This window comes from Bombina bombina, chromosome 5 (genome assembly GCF_027579735.1).
Source record: "Bombina bombina isolate aBomBom1 chromosome 5, aBomBom1.pri, whole genome shotgun sequence".
Lineage (NCBI taxonomy): Eukaryota > Metazoa > Chordata > Amphibia > Anura > Bombinatoridae > Bombina > Bombina bombina.
The window spans coordinates 274,336,163-274,358,246 of NC_069503.1; the positions used below are offsets into that span (position 1 = coordinate 274,336,163).

The 22,084-nt window shown below is 37.9% G+C and overlaps 2 protein-coding genes across 6 annotated transcripts in view; one reads left to right on the forward strand and one right to left on the reverse strand.

The window, feature by feature from the left end:
- Positions 1-6,807, reverse strand: part of CROT (carnitine O-octanoyltransferase) — a 417,214-nt gene extending 410,407 nt beyond the window's left edge. The window contains exon 1 of one of the 2 annotated variants that reach the window (XM_053713997.1): positions 6,641-6,807. The gene's annotated coding sequence lies outside the window, so the exon portion shown is untranslated. Of the gene's footprint in view, positions 1-6,583 lie in introns of both variants that reach the window. The other variant, XM_053713998.1, reaches the window with a different exon arrangement.
- A 333-nt stretch (positions 6,808-7,140) lies between these two features.
- The window catches only part of OLAH (oleoyl-ACP hydrolase), a 134,333-nt gene continuing 119,389 nt past the window's right edge, over positions 7,141-22,084 (forward strand). For 2 of the 4 annotated variants that reach the window (XM_053713999.1, XM_053714003.1), the window contains exon 1: positions 7,141-7,279. The gene's annotated coding sequence lies outside the window, so the exon portion shown is untranslated. Of the gene's footprint in view, positions 7,410-22,084 lie in introns of all 4 variants that reach the window. The other 2 variants (XM_053714000.1, XM_053714001.1) reach the window with 2 other exon arrangements.

A 22,084-nucleotide genomic window follows, 5' to 3' on the forward strand; every position in this document is an offset into this window, starting at 1 on the left:
TGCAGTTCGTGTCCACACGCATGACAAATTGGTATACGTGCTCTATTTTCAATCAAAAAAGCAGTTGAACTTGTAGACGTCGAAGCTTCAGAAAGTAACTCTGATACATTAGAGGAATGTGATGAATCTGTTGTAGTAGCATAAGTTGTGATCCTTGAAGGAAAAAGAGTTGGTACTGCATCTGGCGTTAATTTTTTATGGACATCCTGAGCAATGTAGCATTGTGGGTTAAAATGAATTGAACACATACGATAACACAATAACGTATTTTTTTATTGGTGTCAAAAATATGTTGCACCATCGGTTCCAAATCATTATCCTTATATTGGTTTGTCTGTTGTAACCAAATTCTAATTCTGTCCATCGTTTTTGGGAACACATGAAATATTGGGATTCCTTCTTCCTCTTCTTGTCGAACTCTGGCAACCGATAACTATGCAGTCAGGCATAATGTAATAGTTTCTGAAAAAAAAAAAAAAAAATGTAAAAAATAAAAAAAAAAATTTAAAATCAAAATTTTAAACAAATTCAAATCACTATAAAAAAAAAAAAAAAAAAAAAAAAATTGATTATTATAATAAGTTTTAAATGAAGTAAAGCACATGTATTATAAAATTTATATAAAACATTGATTTAAGAATATTAAAATAAAATATATAATGATTTTTAAATAAATTAAATTTTGCTTTATGGGGGGTGGACAATAATTGGTGTATTAATATAAAAATTTTATTTGGATATATATTTAAAAAATGTAAAGATAATATTAAAGTTATACAGATTTAGTATATATGTGTATTAAATCTAATTATATATATTAGAATTAAGAAAATAATAATTTATAAAAAATGAATATATATATAAATTTAATGATTAGACTATTATCTATTAATTGTAGTCTATATAATAATATTTATATTTAAAAAAAATAAAATACATTTCATTGTATGTATTAATTTTAATTATTTATGTATGTATTATGTATACTAATGTTAATAATAGTTTATCAATAATTCCTTTGAACTATACCATTATATATTGTATTTAAAATTAATTACAAAATTATGTTTTATATTTATTTTCAAGATTTAAATTTCATAATTATTGTGCTTGATGCAAGTGTGTCTATCAATTATATATTTTTATATATTAATGAGTAAAGCATTAGCATTTGAGAGGATTTCTCAGTGTGCACTAAACAACTATGCACTGTGTGAAACAGACTTGGAACTTTGTACAGTGTGTGCCCGAGTCAGACACAGATCAATTTCATTTGCAGGGGAGGTAGGACTTACTTAGAAAATCTTTTTAATTTATTTGTGCAATTTCGGATTGTAACTTCAGTGTGCTTGTACTTATATGGTGTGGTCTGGGGTACATAAAAAAATCATTTGTTTAGCAGCAGTGTATTTATGATTATTTGACAATGCAGTAGAAATTATATATTTGAAAACATGCATAAAGGTTTCATGATGAATACACAAATGGTAGGTGCCCTTCTCTGGATGCCTCTGTGAGGGTGTGTGTTTTCTGTGGATGTCTCAGTGAGTGTGTGGGGGTGTTTCCTGTGGATGTCTCAGTGAGTGTGTGGGGGTGTTTTCTGTGGATGTTTCAGTGAGTGTGTGGGGGTGTTTTCTGTGGATGTTTCAGTGAGTGTGTGGGGGTGTTTTCTGTGGATGTTTCAGTGAGTGTGTGGGGGTGTTTTCTGTGGATGTTTCAGTGAGGGTGTGTGTGGGTGTGGGTATATCTGTGGATGTCTCAGCGAGTGTGTGTGTGCGTGCGTCTGTGTGTTTTCTGTGGATGTCTCAGTGAGGGGGGGGGGGGGTGTGTGTGTGTATGTATGTATGTATAAATAAATATGTCAACCAATCCCTGTATAAGTAAATAAATGTTTACTTACAAGAAAAAAAAAAAAAAAAAAATGACCATATCTAAAACAATATGCACCGCCTTGTGCCAATACAAACATCCAAAGATATTGACAGACAATAGCTCTATTAGTAAATAAACGTTTGCTTACAAGAAAATAAATACAGAGCACATCTAAAGCAATATACACTGCCTTGTGCAAAAACAAACATCCATAGATATTGACAGTCAATACCTCTATTATTAAATAAATCATTAATAAAATGAAAATAAATACAGAACATATGTAAAACAATATGTACTGCCTTGTGACAATATAAACATAAAAAGTTATTGACAGCCTATATCTCTCATAGTAAATAAATGTTTATTAACATGAAAAAAAAATGACGTACCATATTTAAAAAAATATAAACTGACTTGTACCAATAAGAACGGCTAAATATATTGTCAGCCAATACCTTTATTATTAAAGAAATGTATAACATCATCAAAGTAATTAATTGTAATATCAAATAAATATTCATATAGATAATTTTTTTAAATATATAAGTAGTTCAATTGTGTGTAATATATATATATATATATTTATTATTACCAAAAATAAAGAATTCTGCTTGTTGTAGTCGCTGGGGATTCAAAGAATGACGATATCCTTTTCAGTACCATCTCCACTAATTGACTGAACAAGGAATCAATAGATTAATTGATAGTATGTATCTAAGTGGAGAGGGTACAATTGCGCATGCGCATAGCTGGTCAATTCGAGAACGTGCACGCTTACGTACGCAAAAGGAGGGTTGGAGACCATAAATCATTTCCATATAGAAAGCCAGAAGAGAGCGAGGGGGAGGAGAAAGCTGGAAAAAAACGGGCATCGTAAATATAACATTTATATAATTTCGGATTGAAGATTTTAAACACTAAGTTAGCGACTACAATGTTTGTGACTATATAAGACTATACTATGATTTCAACGTAAAAAAACTTTACTTTCACTTTAAGGCTGTTATACCTCTCATATACATATGAATAGCAGATCTTTGATATGCCTATCCTAGATTTAAAGGGACAGTCTACAATATAATTTTTATTGTTTATAAAGATAATCACTTTATTGCCCATTCCCCAGTCTTGCACAACCAAACACTTATATTAATACACTTTTTACCTCTGTGATTACCTTGTATGTGTGCATCATCTGACAGCTCCCTAATCACATATATAAAAGTATATTAATATAACAATGTTGGTTGTGCAAAGCTAGGGAATGGGTAGTAAAGGCATTATCTATCTTTTTAAACAATAACAATTTTTGTGTAGACTGTCCCTTTAACTACAATTCCTATATGGCTACCACCATACTGCCTGCAAGAACATTTTTAGAAGTTTATCACCAAGTCGGCACATACATTATTAACGTACTAAAACATGTTTCCACCAAAGCTAATATTTAATCATTTGCATTGAGACTGACAATTATAATGTTTAATATAATGGCACGTCAAAGCTTTTATATTATATTTCATGGGAAATGCATTACAAGAAAGTATGTAGTCTGTGTATGTGTAGTGTGTATGTATGTATATGTAGTGTGTACAGTACGTATGCAGTTTGTCTGTGTAAGTGTGTATCAAATATACATAGTTTTTCATTAAAGGGACGGGGCCTCATTTCAAGGGGTGTGGTCTAGTGCCCCACCATCTTCAAAATTCACCAGCCGCCACTGAGCACAGGTGTAACAGTGGTCACACACTACAGGAGAGTAAGCATTTACTTAGCACAGGTGTAACAGAAGGCACACTCACTACAGGAGAGTAAGGGAGAGTAAACATTTACTTAGCACAGGTGTAACAGGGGGCACACTCACTACAGGAGAGCAAGCATTTACTTAGCACAGGTGTAACAGAAGGCACACTCACTACAGGAGAGTAAGCATTTACTGAGCACAGGTGTAACAGAAGGCACACTCACTACAGGAGAGTAAACATTTACTTAGCACAGGTGTAACAGGGGGCACACTCACTACAGGAGAGTAAGCATTTACTTAGCACAGGTGTAACAGGGGGCACACTCACTACAGGAGAGTAAGCATTTACTTAGCACAGGTGTAACAGGGGGCACACTCACTACAGGAGAGCAAGCATTTACCTAGAACAGGTGTAACAGGGGGCACACTCACTACAGGAGAGTAAGCATTTACTTAGCACAGGTGTAACAGAAGGCACACTCACTACAGGAGAGTAAGGGAGAGTAAACATTTACTTAGCACAGGTGTAACAGGGGGCACACTCACTACAGGAGAGTAAGCATTTACCTAGAACAGGTGTAACAGGGGGCACACTCACTACAGGAGAGTAAGCATTTACTGAGCACAGGTGTAACAGGGGGCACACTCACTACAGGAGAGTAAGCATTTACTGAGCACAGGTGTAACAGGGGGCACACTCACTACAGGAGAGTAAGCATTTACTGAGCACAGGTGTAACAGGGGGCACACTCACTACAGGAGAGTAAGCATTTACTGAGCACAGGTGTAACAGGGGGCACACTCACTACAGGAGAGTAAGCATTTACTGAGCACAGGTGTAACAGGGGGCACACTCACTACAGGAGAGTAAGCATTTACTGAGCACAGGTGTAACAGGGGGCACACTCACTACAGGAGAGTAAGCATTTACTGAGCACAGGTGTAACAGGGGGCACACTCACTACAGGAGAGTAAGCATTTACTGAGCACAGGTGTAACAGGGGGCACACTCACTACAGGAGAGTAAGCATTTACTGAGCACAGGTGTAACAGGGGGCACACTCACTACAGGAGAGTAAGCATTTACTGAGCACAGGTGTAACAGGGGGCACACTCACTACAGGAGAGTAAGCATTTACTGAGCACAGGTGTAACAGGGGGCACACTCACTACAGGAGAGTAAGCATTTACTGAGCACAGGTGTAACAGGGGGCACACTCACTACAGGAGAGTAAGCATTTACTGAGCACAGGTGTAACAGGGGGCACACTCACTACAGGAGAGTAAGCATTTACTGAGCACAGGTGTAACAGGGGGCACACTCACTACAGGAGAGTAAGCATTTACTGAGCACAGGTGTAACAGGGGGCACACTCACTACAGGAGAGTAAGCATTTACTGAGCACAGGTGTAACAGGGGGCACACTCACTACAGGAGAGTAAGCATTTACTGAGCACAGGTGTAACAGGGGGCACACTCACTACAGGAGAGTAAGCATTTACTGAGCACAGGTGTAACAGGGGGCACACTCACTACAGGAGAGTATGCATTTACTGAGCACAGGTGTAACAGGGGGCACACTCACTACAGGAGAGTAAGCATTTACTGAGCACAGGTGTAACAGGGGGCACACTCACTACAGGAGAGTAAGCATTTACTGAGCACAGGTGTAACAGGGGGCACACTCACTACAGGAGAGTAAGCATTTACTGAGCACAGGTGTAACAGGGGGCACACTCACTACAGGAGAGTAAGCATTTACGGAGCACAGGTGTAACAGGGGGCACACTCACTACAGGAGAGTAAGCATTTACCGAGCATAGGTGTAACAGGGGGCACACTCACTACAGGAGAGTAAGCATTTACCGAGCACAGGTGTAACAAGGGGCACACTCACTACAGGAGAGTAAGCATTTACCGAGCACAGGTGTAACAGGGGGCACACTCACTACAGGAGAGTAAGCATTTACCTAGCACAGGTGTAACAGGGGGCACACTCACTACAGGAGAGTAAGCATTTACCTAGAACAGGTGTAACAGGGGGCACACTCACTACAGGAGAGTAAGCATTTACTTAGCACAGGTGTAACAGAAGGCACACTCACTACAGGAGAGTAAGCATTTACTGAGCACAGGTGTAACAGGGGGCACACTCACTACAGGAGAGTAAGCATTTACTGAGCACAGGTGTAACAGGGGGCACACTCACTACAGGAGAGTAAGCATTTACTGAGCACAGGTGTAACAGGGGGCACACTCACTACAGGAGAGTAAGCATTTACTGAGCACAGGTGTAACAGGGGGCACACTCACTACAGGAGAGTAAGCATTTACTGAGCACAGGTGTAACAGGGGGCACACTCACTACAGGAGAGTAAGCATTTACTGAGCACAGGTGTAACAGGGGGCACACTCACTACAGGAGAGTAAGCATTTACTTAGCACAGGTGTAACAGGGGGCACACTCACTACAGGAGAGTAAGCATTTACTTAGCACAGGTGTAACAGGGGGCACACTCACTACAGGAGAGTATTTACTTAGCACAGGTGTAACAGGGGGCACACTCACTACAGGAGAGTAAGCATTTACTGAGCACAGGTGAAACAGGGGGCACACTCACTACAGGAGAGTAAGCATTTACTTAGCACAGGTGTAACAGCGGTCACAAACTACAGGAGAGTAAGCATTTACTTAGCACAGGTGTAACAGCGGTCACAAACTACAGGAGAGTATGCATTGAATTACTTGGCACAAGTGTAAGAGGGCACACTCACTACAGGAGAGTATGCATTGAATTACTTGGCACAAGTGTAAGAGGGCACACTCACTACAGGAGAGTATGTATTTATTTAGCACAGGTGTAAGAGGGCACACTCACTACAGGAGAATATGCATTTGATAAGCACAGGGTAGGAATGAGAGAACAGAGTTACTTGCTACAAAAGAACATGCACTCACATACCCAAGGAATTACAGAATGCGCGCTCCTCTACCATTAGTTATTTAACTGCAAACTCACATGTCCTCGCGTGCACTTGCTGTGCTTGAGGCTGTAACAGCTGCTTGCTACTTCTCTGCGGGATCCTCTCTTCCAATAAACAAACACAACCTCTACCCTAGATTCTCCTGTTACTCAACACTAGAGGAGAGCGGCGATTGGGACAATCTATACCACAAGCAAACTGGTGCAGATAGACAGATTTCTCACTCGGAAACCCCGCCCCCATGCATACTCTCTTTCTATTGGGCGCGGTCATTGGATAAGAGCTGATCATTAAACTATCACGTGCCTCTGACGTCTTCCTACTCCAAACTAAAAGTAAAGTCAGCACATTTATTCATGTAACAATACAATGTGAATGTGACTTACTACAAATAAACAATAGATAAAAGCTAAGACTAACATGGTCCATATGAAATAAATAAAAGGAGTGGAATCAGTGTATTTATCTGCGATAAAAGCAACGTCTAACGTATGTAGAACAACAGAACATACCACCCCAATTTTGCAGGCACCGGTGCCACGCCCCTGAAATCACATGACATGACGCGGAAGAGTTGCAAGTGTGACAGATACTGAACTGATCCTAGCGTAGCGACTTCATTAGACAGAAGTGGGAACAGAGACCCAGAGCCTGTTATCGGCATCTTCTCATGCGTATGTTTATGTTATGTTTTCAGTATTTCTGACATCGAGCTCCTATAGGCAACGTGCGAGAGAATAGCACCAACTGCAATTTTACTGCAGTTTCATTCAATGGCAGCCTTGGCAGGTGCTGTTGCATTCGGTATAATATATATGATATTAAAGGGACTTTAAACACTTTGAGATTGATATATATATTGATATATATATATATATATATATATATATATATAAATAAAAGTGTGCAATTTTTTTGTCCTCATTCCCTGTAATTCCATTCTAAAATTGGGAGCATTTCAGTTTCTGTTAGAAATGAAAGTGCACAACACTGTTACATTGCACACAGCCATTGACTACACACTGTAGTGACCTATTTATAATTGTCTCTGATTGGCCACAGCAAATAAGGTAACCTAAGTTACAACATGGCAGCTCCAGTTGTTTTATAGACACTAAAACTTAACACTTATTTAGTCCATATTTAAACAACTAATGAGACTTTAAAAAAAGTATCTACATGTTATTCTCAGACAAATCTTTTTTTTTTTTTAATGCATTATTCTCTTTTTAGTGTTTAATGTCCCTTTAAAGCTGAACACTTAAAAGCTTAGAGATGGCAACATTGAAATGTGCATGAAATAGAATCACTTTTTCATTATTCTTCCATTAGCAAAAAGTTTGTATATATATATATATATATTTTACTGTTATGCATACGCTGAGTGCGCCTGAGAACCCATATTCAAACACCACACCTTCTCATAAAACTAATGGTGGTGTATAATGTGTCAGTTAAGACTTAGCTTTTTGTACAACTTTCAAGACACATTTGGTCCTTTTATTTAGAATTTGTGGTAGAGCAGGGCTTGTCCCGGTCAGATCGGTCTGGGGTAATTTTTCTGCAATAACTCTAAGTTGCAAATGTATTTTGTTAAACAAAGAAAAAGAGAATCGCACCTCCGACTCCCTTTAAAAATACAAGATGTATTAACTGGTGCCCCTATAAGGAGACAGACACTCACAAGATATAAAATATAGCAGGGATGCACATCAGAGTTCAGTCTAAAAGTACCTCCAATACACAGTTAAAGGGACACTGAACACAATTTTTTTCTTTCATGAATCAGATAGAGCATGCAATTTTAAGCAACTTTCTAATTTACTCCTATTATCAAAATTTCTTCATTCTCTTGGTATCTTTATTTGAAAAGCAAGAATGTAATAGATGCCGGCCCATTTTTGATGAACAGCCTGGGTTGTTCTTGCTGATTAGTGGATAAATTCACCCACCAATAAACAAGTGCTGTCCAGTGTTCTGAACAAAAAAAATGGCTGGCTCCTTAGCATTGATGCCTTCTTTTTCAAATAAAGATAGCAAGATAATAAAGAAAAAATGATAATAGGAGTAAATTAGAAAGTTCCTTAAATTGCATGCTCTATCTGAATCACAAAAGAAAATATTTTGGGGTCAGTGTCCCTTTAAAGGATAAACCTGAGGCGGTAGTTGGATGGACCCCTGTGTAGTGGGTATGAGTTCCACTCTTCACTGTCGCATCTTCCTGTTTTTATGATTGGCGTCTGTTTTCTAGAGAAAACCTGAGTACCACGTTTAGTTCCACATGAAGGAAGTTGTGACGGCAAACAGGGGAACCCATACTTGCAACACAGGGTTCCATCCAACTGACGGCTCAGGTTTATCCTTGAACTGTTAGATAAATGAGTTACAAAGTCTTTAAGAAAAATGAGTGCTTTACCCCTACAATTATATAGGAAAAATGATCACTGAATAATACAGGAACAATTTTTTAACCATTCATACTTTTATCTTTATTAGTTTAACTATTCAATTATACACATTTAAAAACAGTTAGACTCTCTAGATATCAATATATAGCATAGGTGTGTGAATAATACCTCTGAGAATCATGTATCTAGATGCGAAACATTTTAATTGGTTTGTATAATATCAAGCAGTTAGATACAAACAATATCTTTTGTAACTGGCTATTAATAAATTCAGAAATAACGTTGTAACAAGAGGACCTGTTAATACGTGGGATGTCAGATTGCGAGATTAAAGCTATCTAGCTAATACTCTATCTGTAATTATAAAATCCTTGCTTGCACAGTCAAATTTAGCATAAAGGGATAAGGGCTCCTTTGAAACCACAGTCCCCATATAGTAAATACTAAAAACAAATGTATCGAAAAGAAACATCTACAAATACCTTATTGCACCACACCAGTGCCCACCCTCCAAGTACATTAAAATCTTTTCTATGCATTTGTTTTTAAAAATAAACAAATAATACAAATACTCAATATTAATGATAAAAAAACATCAAACTGAACTGACATATCAAGCAGATTTAAGTACAGTGAATTTCTTAGATCTTAACATCAGAAAAAATGAAGATGGCAGCATTGATACACAAATGTATAGAAAAGAAACATCTACAAATACCTTATTGCACCAAACCAGTGCCCACCCTTCAAGTACACTCAAAGCAATATCCCAAGGGGAAATCATAAGACTGCGAATAAATTGCTCCAATGTAAAAACATATTTACAAGAAAGCACTGAAATAATGGAAATACTAACCCAAAGAGGATATAGTAAATGATCAGTGAAATCAGCCAGAATGGCAGCTTTAAAACAAGATAGAAACCACTTATTAAAACCTAAAGCCAAAAATTAAGAAGAACTATGTCCAATATTAATTACCACATACAATCCCAAAATGCAACAGATAATTGGGATTATGAATACAAATTGGCACATACTACAAAATGATACTACTATTGCACCTATGACCCAGAAATCTAAAAGATCAATTGGTTCAAAGCCACTACATTCATATCCCAAAGAAAACACCAAAAGACCCAGGAATGTATCCATGTGGTTCATGTTCAGCATGTACATATATAACTAATTAAAACAAAACAGGCAAAATTCACAAATTAGAACAGCACTATACATGTTGGTCGACAGGAGTGATCTATGTTCTTTTTTATTCATGCAAGAAAGTTTACTTAGGCATGGCAATCTGCAAAGCCAGGGTAAGAATTTTTAAGCATGCCAATAATATCAAAAATGCCACAAAGGATGTATCCAAAGGTAAATCTATCAGATCAGTGGCACAACATTTTCTAAAAACTCACAAAAGTGGAATCACTGACTTGAAATATGCTGTGATACAGAAAATCTCTCTGAACATAAGAGAAGGAAATCTCGAAGAAACACTTTTAAAGTCAGAATGTAGATGGATATATCTATTAGACTCCATACAACCAAAAGGACTCAATGAATATAACAATTACTTTGTATACCTATAATTATAGTACATCACAACCAAATATATTTAATTCAGCACATTGACCGCAGCTCATTACTACTTACTTAATAATGTTTGATTAAAGATTTCATCCCTTTCCTAGGCAATTTTTACTTATTTTCCAATTAATTTTTTGTGTTAATTACTTAACACTTTACTACCCAAGTATGCATACTTCTTAAACAACAATACACAATATTTAATAATGCAATTAATTAGTGACACTCCATCACTAAGTTTTTCATATACTTCACATCCACTTCACTTTATTAAGATAATTTTTATTTATGTGACCTACCTCTTTAACTATATGTGCACACAACCACTCTTCTCTTCAACACACTTTTAAGTAACAAATTCCTAGAAACTGACTTTCACATAATATTTATTAACATCTATTTCTGCACCCTTAAAATTTACACACACTAATGTGAACCAAATTAAACTACTTTCCTCTTCAAAACATCACTGGTATCTATTGCCCTAGAAATGTTTAAACAACCCACTTAACTCTCGAGAAAAACTAACATTAATAGACACCATACCCCTATGACACTCTATTAAAATATGTCAGAAATGGTATACACAGTGTTCTGCATAATCTTGCTTCTGTCACTAAAACATCTGTCATGACAAATGCTAGTATTGATGTATTCAATAATTTCATTATAAATACTAGCCTGTAATAAATAGATTGAAAACCCTGCATATGGTCCTATTACCAAATAATATCTCTGTGGTATAATACAAAGTACACACAACAAGTGAAAGTATGTTCAATAAGAAAATTTAGAACTTATTCTTCAGCAGCAAAATAAAGAACTCCCTGATAAAGTAACATATATTATCATAACCAACATGCACAAGTTCGCAACATGTAACAGAGTATAGCATAAGGCTTCAAATGAAAAATGTATCCCCATTGGATGCCTAAACATGATTGACATGCAATCCTACCAATCGGAATCAAGATAATTCCTCATGATCATCCAATCCCACACACAAGGTGGGACTTATGAACCAGTAAATAGATTTACCAAACAGCCAGTGTGTAACCCCTCTGAGGAAGCGTGAGTGAAACACGTTTTTTAACCTCTTACTCCCTATGATAATTGTTGATTGCAATTATTTTTGCCAATTGCTTGTAAATGTGTGTTATATTCTGAGATCAGACGTTATGCTATGATAGTGAAACAAGTCAGTTAAACATTAATCTAGTCCCCGCTATAGAAGGGCCTTAAGCAGACAGAATCTATTACACTGAACAGCTGTGTTAAAGTTGACTGTGCAAGCAAGGACTTTATAATTACAGATAGAGAGTATTAGCTAGATAGCTTTAATCTCACAATCTGACATCCCACATATTAATAGGTCCTCTTGTTACAATGTTATTTCTGAATTTATTAATAGCCGACTACAAAAGATATTGTTTGTATCTAACTGCTTGATATTATACAAACCAATTACAATGTTTCACATCTAGATACATGATTCTGAGCGGTATTATTCACACACCTATGCTATATATTGATATAGATATAGAGAGTTTAAGTGTTTTTAAACGTGTATGATTGAATAGTTAAACCAATAAAGATAAAGTATGAAGGGTTAAAAAATCGTTCCTGTATTATTCAGTGAGAATTTTTCCTATATAATTGTAGGGGTAAAGCACTAATTTTTGTTACAGACTTTGTAACTCATTTTTCTATGAGTCTCCTTAGTGCTATATTCCCCCCCTAACAGGTGCTTGTTGATTACAAAAATATTTGGCACCTATAGGTACTTACCATTAGTACTACTTTATCACTGTTTTGTTTCACTTGTGGAACTCACTTCAGAATATTTTTAAATAGACTAATACAGATAAAGGCACAGTTTTTGTTTCTTTTTATGATATCTTTTTATTTCTTTTTATTTCATTTGTTTATATATTTCTCACATTCATGTATTTTACCACTTATACTACTAATTGTGGTTATAGAAACTAAGTGTTTTTATATACATTTTATTCTCTCTTTTTATGTAGGTTTGCCGTTGCAGCGCTACAGTGTTTGTTTTCAATTGTATTTTATGCAAATAGCATTTAGTGCCATGCCACCATTTATAATGGATTATGCGAAGTGCAGTTTCTAGCACACAGTTTAATGTCCAATTAAAGTGATCGTAAAGAGTAGCAATTCTGAAACACTAGGCTGTATCGAAGTGTTAATATAAATGGACCTTCATTCATGAATTTTAATTAAACATGCAATAAAACATACATTTTTTTTAAGGGATTAAGTTTCCACCTCTTCTCCAATAAGTGTGCTAGCCATACAGCACTGTCCTACCATGTCCGAGTGGCGGCCATGCCAGGCCGAAATTCTAGAAGCTCCTGAAGCGCTATTGATAATCTGCCAACTATCAACGGACCGGTACAGCATCCATTGCTTGCATAGTTGGATACTGCTGTAGAAGTATCTACGGATCCAGTGAATATAAAGATTGCTGAGTCTACATCTCTGGTGTCCTAGATCGGAACTCGTGGTGGCAGCCTGGATTTCAGAGCTCAATCCCCACCCCCTTGTTTGTCTGGCCAGGGTAACTTAGCAATCTTCCAGTCACTGCATGTAAACATCTTTCATCAGTGCTCCTCATCAGTTTTCAAAGTTTACAATGGCGACTACGCTTAACCTCTTGGAAGGATTTAATATACTGCTTACTGGATATTAGAAGGCATTTGCTGCTGACCGACGAGAAGTGCTTGGCCCTTCTCCAGCTGTTGTCTCTGCTACAGGCTTCCACACAACTCCTACCTCCGGCACTGTGTTAGAGCCAGTGCTCTGGGGCCCAAATGATTACCACACGACCATGCTACCATTGTGCCCAAATCGGAATAAAAAGGTTTAACAATGATGCCAAAGAATATGTTTTCTTATGCATATTTTGGGGGGAAAAATGGTAACACACAGCGCTAACCCAGGTTACCGAATAAAGGAAACAAAAATTATACTTCTATATGTAGAAGAGTAAAAGCTAATTGATTATTATAATGTATCTCAATTTCAAAATTAATATACGTGAACAAAATGTACCCAATGCTTTATATCAATATATGAAAAAATGCATAAATCATATGCTATGATAAAATCATATCTTGAGATGCCAGATTGAAGAAAACGGGTGTAACAATACCTTATTTTCTCCAATAGAATTTGGGAATTTCCTAGACACAAAGACAGTACCGAGATGTCCATTGCTGCTCTCTATTTGGGTCTTATCAAATCAAAACTTAGAGTAATAAATCTACATGAAAACAAAATATACAGAGTGCAGCCTGGACTCAAGGTAATGTTTTATTCATCACATTAAAACAAATCTAAAATATATATGCGTACCAGATATATAAGAATAAAATGCACATCATTCACAATATTTGGTTAATCCCTTGAAGCAATGTCCTCTTACTGAATTGTATTCCTCTCACCGAAGTTGAAATGCTCAGCTTGCTGTTTAGGTAAGGGTCAGAGTTAAACGAGCTTGGAGTGTTGTTAAACACTGGGAGCCAATGTCGGTATGTGATAACCATCTTAAGAGAAAAACGCACCATGTGAAACCAGCATTTTACTACATTAAACCTTCTGTAGTGTTCGGCTCATGAGTGTTGTTAGGCGGTGTTCAGTTTTCTCTATAACTATCCTTCAGATTTAATTAGAGGGGCATGGGAAAAAGGGAATTCCCTTCTATTATAGAGGGAACCCCCCTATAATGAGGGGGAGGCATCTTTAAAGCCTAGCACACTTGGAAGTACATAATCAGTAACAAGCTCCTGATGACTTGATAGCATAAGCTGTAAGTGTAAGTAGTAGTGGAGTACAAGTGGAAAACTTTGCCTGATGAGTTGCAATCGCAGGAGGGAGCCTCCGGTGCAGCAGAGAGCAAACAAATGAAGCAGGAAGGTTCAGATCCGTTAAACACGCAACAGCAAGGTAACAAAGTTGCGAATTTGGGATTAGTATTCCAGTAGTGGATAAACCAGGAGCAAGTAGCAGTTAGCTATAAAGTTATAATCCGAATAGGAGAAGCTCAGCAGGAGCAGCTGCTGTGTTAGCAGCAAACAAAATACTAAGCACGGGGTTATGAGAGCGAGGTAGATTTAATGAGTTTGTGGGCAGGTCAAGGTGAGTCATAGAGCAGAGAATTAAAGGTACAAGCACAGACAGGTAGGTACTCTGACATCACCCCATCCTCAAGGAAGCTGTCCCACAGCTCGAGGTCTTGGTAGATTGGGGTTTCTGTGATGATAAAGTGATATGAGCCTTGTTGTATCGATGTTGGAGGCCGGTTCCCAAGAATCATCTTCTGAGGAATAATTCTTCCAGTGAAAGAGATACTGTAACTCGGGACCCTGGTAACGGGAGTCAAGAAGTGAATGAACCTCATAAACATCAGTATCAGGAGTGGGTAATGTAGGAGGTAGGATCGGATCCGAAATTCTAGTATCTGAGTAAGGTTTGACCAAAGAGACGTGGAAAGTCGGATGTACCTTCAAAGTAGGGGGTAGGTCCAATGTAATAGCATTGGCATTGATTATACGGTTTACTACGAAAGGACCTATGAACCTATGTGCAAGTTTCTTAGAAGGAACTTGGAGTCTCAAATTCTTTGTAGAGAGCCAGACTTTGTCCCCAACAGATTAACTTGGGGGAGATCTTCTTAAATCATAATAATGTTTCTGATTAGCTTGTGCTTTTTGAATATTTTGTTTGATGAATGTAAAGTTATCCAATAGGTTATTGGTCAGTTCGTCAAGCTGAGGTGAATCCAAAGTCGGAACTGGATTCAAATGGAAAGAGGGGTGGTATCCGTAATTCACGAAGAATGTTGATATCCTAATGGAGGAGTTAGTTAAATTGTTGTAGGCATATTCTGCCATCGGTAAAAAAAACTCATCCACTGATGCTGTTGGTAGGAACAGAAACAGAGGAGCTATTCCTCTAACCACTGGTTTAATCTTTCTGTTTGTCCATTGGTTTGCGGATGGAAAGATGTGCTAAAACGGTGATCGACTTGCAAGAGGCCGGTAAGCTTGGTCCAAAAACGTGAGGTAAACTGAGTGCCTCTATCGGTGATTATTTTCGATGGTATGCCATGAAGTTTCACGATGTTGTCAAGAAAAAGCGTAGCATTCTCCGATGAGGTAGGCAATTTATGGTAAGGAATGAAGTGTCCCATTTTAGTGAACATGTCAATGACTACTAAGATGGTATTTTGTCTTTGTGAGAAGGGTAACTCCACTATGAAATCCATGGATAGTTGGTCCCAAGGTCTATTTGGGACAGGTAGGGGCATTAGGAGACCATAAGGTAGACATCTTTCTGTCTTAGCAGTTGCACATGTAATGCAAGACTTGATATAATCAACAACGGACTGTTTCATTCTCGGCCACCAATAGGTTATTGATAGGAGATCTATTGTGCGTTGAACGCCTGGATGGCCTGACATGGTGCTGTCATGGTGATATTTCAGTATCACAGGTCTAAGTGAAGGAGGTATGTAGATCCTATCCTTGTGGTAGTAGATTCCTGCTCTTTTCTTTAACTGGGTATGAGGTAGACCCTTATCGTACCGAGTGGAGTTCCTTATTTCAGTAAGCAAATGTGAGGTGACACCGATGAAGCGTTCTCTGGGAAGTATAGGTTTCTCTGGTCGTTGTGTAGGTTTGGTATATAACCTGGAGAGGGCATCAGCCTTACCATTTTTACTGGCAGGTCGGTAGATGATATGGAAATCGAATCTAGCGAAGAAGAGACTCCATCGGACCTGTCTTGATGAAAAGGTTTTGTTGTTTTATAAATATTGGAGGTTCTTATGGTCTGTGAAAATGGTAATGGGGAATTTAGCTCCTTCCAAGAGGTGTCTCCAGTTTTCAAGGGCCCTACGGATAGCTAGGAGCTCCTTATCACCAATGGAGTAGTTCATCTCGGCCGAGTTCATTATCTTTGAGAAGAAAGAGACAGGATGTAATGGTTCAGAAATGGATTGCCTTTGGGATAAGACTGCGCCAATGGCGAAATCAGAAGAGTCAACTTCAAGAACGTATTGTAAATTAGCATCCGGAAATCTTAAAATGGGAGCTGTAGAGAAACTGGTTTTCAAGAAGTTGAAAGCAGTAGTAGCTTCTGAGGTCCAGGTAAAAGGTTTGGAGAGACTGGTGAGTTGGGCGAGAGGTTTCGCTATTTTGGAAAAACCCTTGATGAACTTACGATAGTAGTTCAAGAATCCTAGGAATCTCTGGAGTTCCTTTTTGTTTGTAGGCTGTGGCCAATCCAACACGGTCTCAACCTTTTTATGCTGCATCCTTATACCATTAGGAGAAATGTCATAACCTAAGAAGGAAATATTGGTGCAATGGAATTGACATTTTTCAGGTTTTGCGTAGAGTTTGTGCACACGAAGTCTAGAAAGAACCCAGCGTACATGTTTGATGTGGTCCTCTATGGATTTGGAGTATACAAGAATGTCGTCAAGATAGACTACCAAACAGACATTGAGCAAGTCCCGGAAAATGTAATTAATAAAATGTTGAAACGTGGCAGGGGCGTTGCATAATCCGAACGGCATTACTACGTATTCAAATAACCCATACCTCGTCCGGAAAGCAGTGAGCCACTCGTCGCCCTCGCGTATACGAACGAGGTAGGCACCCCTCAAATCTAGTTTAGAGAATATGGTAGCTTCCAATAAGCGTTCTATTAGTTCCCGAATCAGGGGTAGAGGATATCGGCTCTTGACAGTTCGTTTATTGAGCTCACGATAGTCTATTATGGGTCGGAGGGTGTCATCTTTTTTCTTAACGAAGAACATACCCTCTCCTGCGGGTGAAGTGGAAGCTCTGATGAAACCTTTCCTCAGATTCTCCTCTAGATATATCTTGAGATGTTCTAATTCTGGTTGGTTTAGTGGATAGACATGTTCGAAAGGGATAGTGGCCCCAGGTTGTAATTGGATTGGACAGTCGTAGGGACGGTGTGGAGGGAGACTTTCAGTTTCAGATTTGCTAAAAACGTCAGCAAAATCTTTGTATTGATTGGGTAAGACCTGTTTTTCAGGAAGAGATTGAAGAACATAGTGTTGAGGAAAACAAGTATTACCACAATATGAGGAGTTAAAACATACCTGTGATTAGGTCCAGTTTATAGTAGGTTCATGTTGCTGCAGCCAAGTTATACCTAAAACCACTGAAAAATGAGGTGAAGGCAAAACATCAAAAGAAATATATTTAGTGTGACCTTCATCTGAAACAACCAACAATGGAACAGTATGATGTGTGATTGGTCCATTGTGGATCGTAGAACCATCAATAACGCGAATTACAAGGGGAGTTTTTTTCAACACAAGTGGAATTTTATTAGAGGTAACAATCTCAGAGTCAATGAAATTGCTGAACGCTCCGGAGGTGATGATGGCATCGGCATGCAGCCTTTTGTGATCCCACTGCAATAAGAGAGACAGTTTACAGAAAGTTAACTTATCGTGTATCAATTGTGAAGAGTGAATAGAAGTAAACTTACGTCTCTTGTACTTCTGTAGAATGGGACATTCATTCACTGTATGCAAAGGATTTCCACAATACATGCATAAATTCTTAGTTTTTCTTCTGTACCTCTCTTCAGGGGTTAGTGGGCCTCTAACTACCCCGATCTCCATCGGAATAGCTTGTGGTATTGATACAGCTGTGGTGGAGTGAGAGGAAGATGTGGAACTCCTTGAAGAGGATTCCGAATGATATCTCTCAGAACGTCTTTCTCAAAATCGCCTATCGATCTGCGTAGACACTTTCATCAAAGCCTCCAAGGTTTTTGGGAGGTCAATACGAGCCAGCTCATCTTTAAGTTTTTCAGCCAAACCAAGGCGGAACTGGTTGCGGAGGGCTATAGGGTTCCATAATGAGTCTGAAGCATACAATTTAAACTCGGTAATATAGTCCTCCACTGGCCTTTTGCCTTGTTTAAGGTCTCTCATATTGGCTTCTGCCGTCAATTGAATATCTTTATCCAAGTACAATTCATCCATGGTGTTAAAGAAATCAGCGAGGCTATAATTGGGTCGTCATGCTCACATAAATTGTCCGCCCAAGCTCTGGGCTCTCCTCTGAGGAACGAGATGGCTGTTAGCACTTTTATCCTCTCTGTGGGGTAGCTGCAGGGTTTTAGGTTAAAGAGCAGGTGGCAGGCATTTTTGAATAACCTATAAGTTTTCCTGTTCCCAGAGAACGTATCGCGTAGGGAGACTTGCGGCTCAGGTAAGGTGTCATGTCCACCCTTGACAGCTATTGAATGCTTGATAATATCCCTCAAGGATTGATTCTCTATCTGTAAGTCTCTGACAGCCTGAGCAATCTGATCAACCTTCTGTGTTAAATTGTACACAACTTGTGGGATATCTGCTGGTTCCATGTTATTTCCAGGCTTAGTATTATGTAATGGTATATGTGCACTATTGGAACTCAACTGCAGAAATTAAAAATGTATAGATGCATCAGCACCCAATTTGATAAACACTATGGTATCTGAGAGTGCAATCAAGGATCAGAATGGGTGATTACTTTATTAACAACCAGTGACCATCAGGCTAAGTAATCTCAGAAGCTAAAATGAGATAGCTGGAAGAGATTCATATTTTAAGTTGAGAGTTAGATGAAATCAAGGTAATATCAGATAGAGTATATTAGAACTGAGTTTAGAGCTGATCACTCAGATATAATGTGGAGCCGATATTGGGAACAAAGATACTAAATGAATTTCTCTGTGTTCAGCTTCTTGAGAAAAGAGACTCAATTTTGTAGGAGATGTCTGCAGGCAGTTAGCTTATTTAAGCTGCAGATATGTAGAGAGCAGGGAGAAAGGATCTTCCGTTAGGCTAAAATGTCCGTTGCACAGGAGATTGAGGTATTATACTCCGGAGAGTAAAAGCGAAAAGGGGAGGTGTTTTACTGCGACAACAAGTTCCGTAGATTAGATGTGCTGTTGTTGTATAGCACATTTGATGTACTTAACCAGTATCGAGCTCCTGATGACTTGATAACGTAAGCTGAGTTGAGGTATTGTACTCCGGAAAGTAAAGAGCGAAAAGGGGAGGAGTGTTACTGTGAAAGCAAGTTCCGTAGATTAGATGTGCGGTTGTTGTCTAGCACGCTTGAAGTACATAATCATTAACAAGCTCCTGATGACTTGATAGCATTAACTGTAAGTAGGAGTGGAGTACAAGTGGAAAACTTTGCCTGATGAGTTGCAATTGCAGGAGGGAGCAAACAAATGAAGCAGGAAGGTTCAGATCCGTTAAACATGCAACAGCAAGGTAACAAAGTTGCGAATTTGGGATTAGTATTCCAGTAGTGGATAAACCAGGAGCAAGTAGCAGTTAGCTATAAAGTTATAATCTGTATAGGAGAAGCTCAGCAAGAGCAGCTGCTGTGTTAGCAGCAAACAAAATAAAAAGCACAGGGTTATGAGAACGAGGTAGATTTAATGAGTTTGTGGGCAGGTCAAGGGGAGTCATAGAGCAGAAAATTAAAGGTACAAGCACAGACAGGTCATTAGTGTCATTAGTATTTACTGTATGGGGACTGTAGTTTCAAAGGAGCCCTTATCGCTTAAAGACATCATACACACGCACACAGGTAAGCAATACTCCTCATGTAAAAGAGGGGATTCATAATTTTAAAAAGGAAGGGTTGCATGCCCCTTTATATAGTAGGAGATTGCCTTTTGTGCATTTTATGATGTTATGGGCTTTACAAATTAACCTAACCACCATCAAATAAACCCAAAAACGGTTGGTGCAGTCTACACTTGGCAACACTAAAGTGTAAGTCATTTTGCAGATTTTTGAAAATTTTATTAAAATACTTTTTTTCACACACTGTTTTACCTTTATTGAACCTTCTATAATATGCACATAACTTAAAATGTTTTATGGCACTTTAAGCCTTTGCCTGAATGTATCTAAAAATCCACTTTCAGAACTATGATTCACAGCTGCAATTAGCGGCCTTCTGGTTACCAAAACCAATGACAAGCTCATACATGTCTGCGCTTTCTAAACAAAGGGGATCCCAGGGAAGTGTTTACAGCCATTTGTCTTATGGCTGCACAAACTTTGTGTAAAATAGTTTCAATGATAAACCAAAAGTTTGTGAAAAAATAAAAATAATTGATATGTTTGCATTTTGCATACATCTGACTTCTAAATGCTGTCATGAGATATACCAAAATTGGCCTAGATCAATACCTAGGGTTGTCTACTTAATAAATATATATGGTTTTGGCAATCAATTTTTAGAATTTCTGCAATTATTTCATTCCAAATGGGTCCTGCCACATTACCATAACGTGTCTAAAAATCCTCGTTCAGAAGTGTGATGCACAGGTGCAACTATCAACCTTCTAAACACCAAAAGCAACATTAAAGGGACAGTGTAGTCCAAAATAAACTTTCATGATTCAGATAGGGTATGTCATTTTAAACAATTTTCCATTTTACTTTTATCACCAATTTTGCTTTGTTCTCTTGGTATTCTTAGTTGAAAGCTAAACCTAGGAGGTTCATATGCTAATTTCTAAGCCCTTGAAGGCCTCCTCTTCTCTCAGGGCATTTTGACAGTTGTTCACCACTAGAGGGAGTTAGTTCATGTGTGTCATATAGATAACACTGTACTCACACACGTGGAGTTCCTATGAGCCAGCACTGATTGGCTAAAATGCATGTCTGTCAAAAGAACTGAAATAGGGGGCAGTTTGCAGAGGCTTAGATACAAGATAATCACAGAGGTATAAAGTGTATTTATATAACTCTGTTGGTTATGCAAAACTAGGAAATGGGTAATACAGGGATTATCTATCTTTTAAAACAATAACAATTCAGGTGTAGACTTTCTCTTTAAAACCATGAATGTCTGCTAATTCTAAACACACAGGATCCCAGAAAAGCTTTTGCAACTAATTGTCTTATGATTGCACAAGTTGTGTATAAGTAATTTCAGTGATCGCATTTGGCACATATCTGATTGCTAACCAGCCTAACGAAATATACTGAAGTTGGCCTAGATCAATACCTTGCATTGTCTACTTTAAAAATATTTATAGTTTTATAGTCAATTTTGAGAATTCATACCGTTATGCCATACCAAATGGGCCTTGGACCCATTGCCATAGTAAGTCTCTAAAAACCCTCTTTCAGAAGTGTTGTGCGCACCTGCAATTCTAATTACCAAGACCATTTCTACTATTTCTGAACAAAGGAGATCCTAAGGAAACTTTTACAACCATTTGTCTTATGACTGCACAAGCTGTGTGTAAATAATTTTATGTTGTGAAAAAGTGAACACTTTCTTTTCTATGATTGTATTTTGTATACTTCTGATGACCAAATGGTGTCATGAAATATACCAAAATGGGCCTAGATCATTACTTTTGGTTGTCTATGTTAAAAATATATAAAT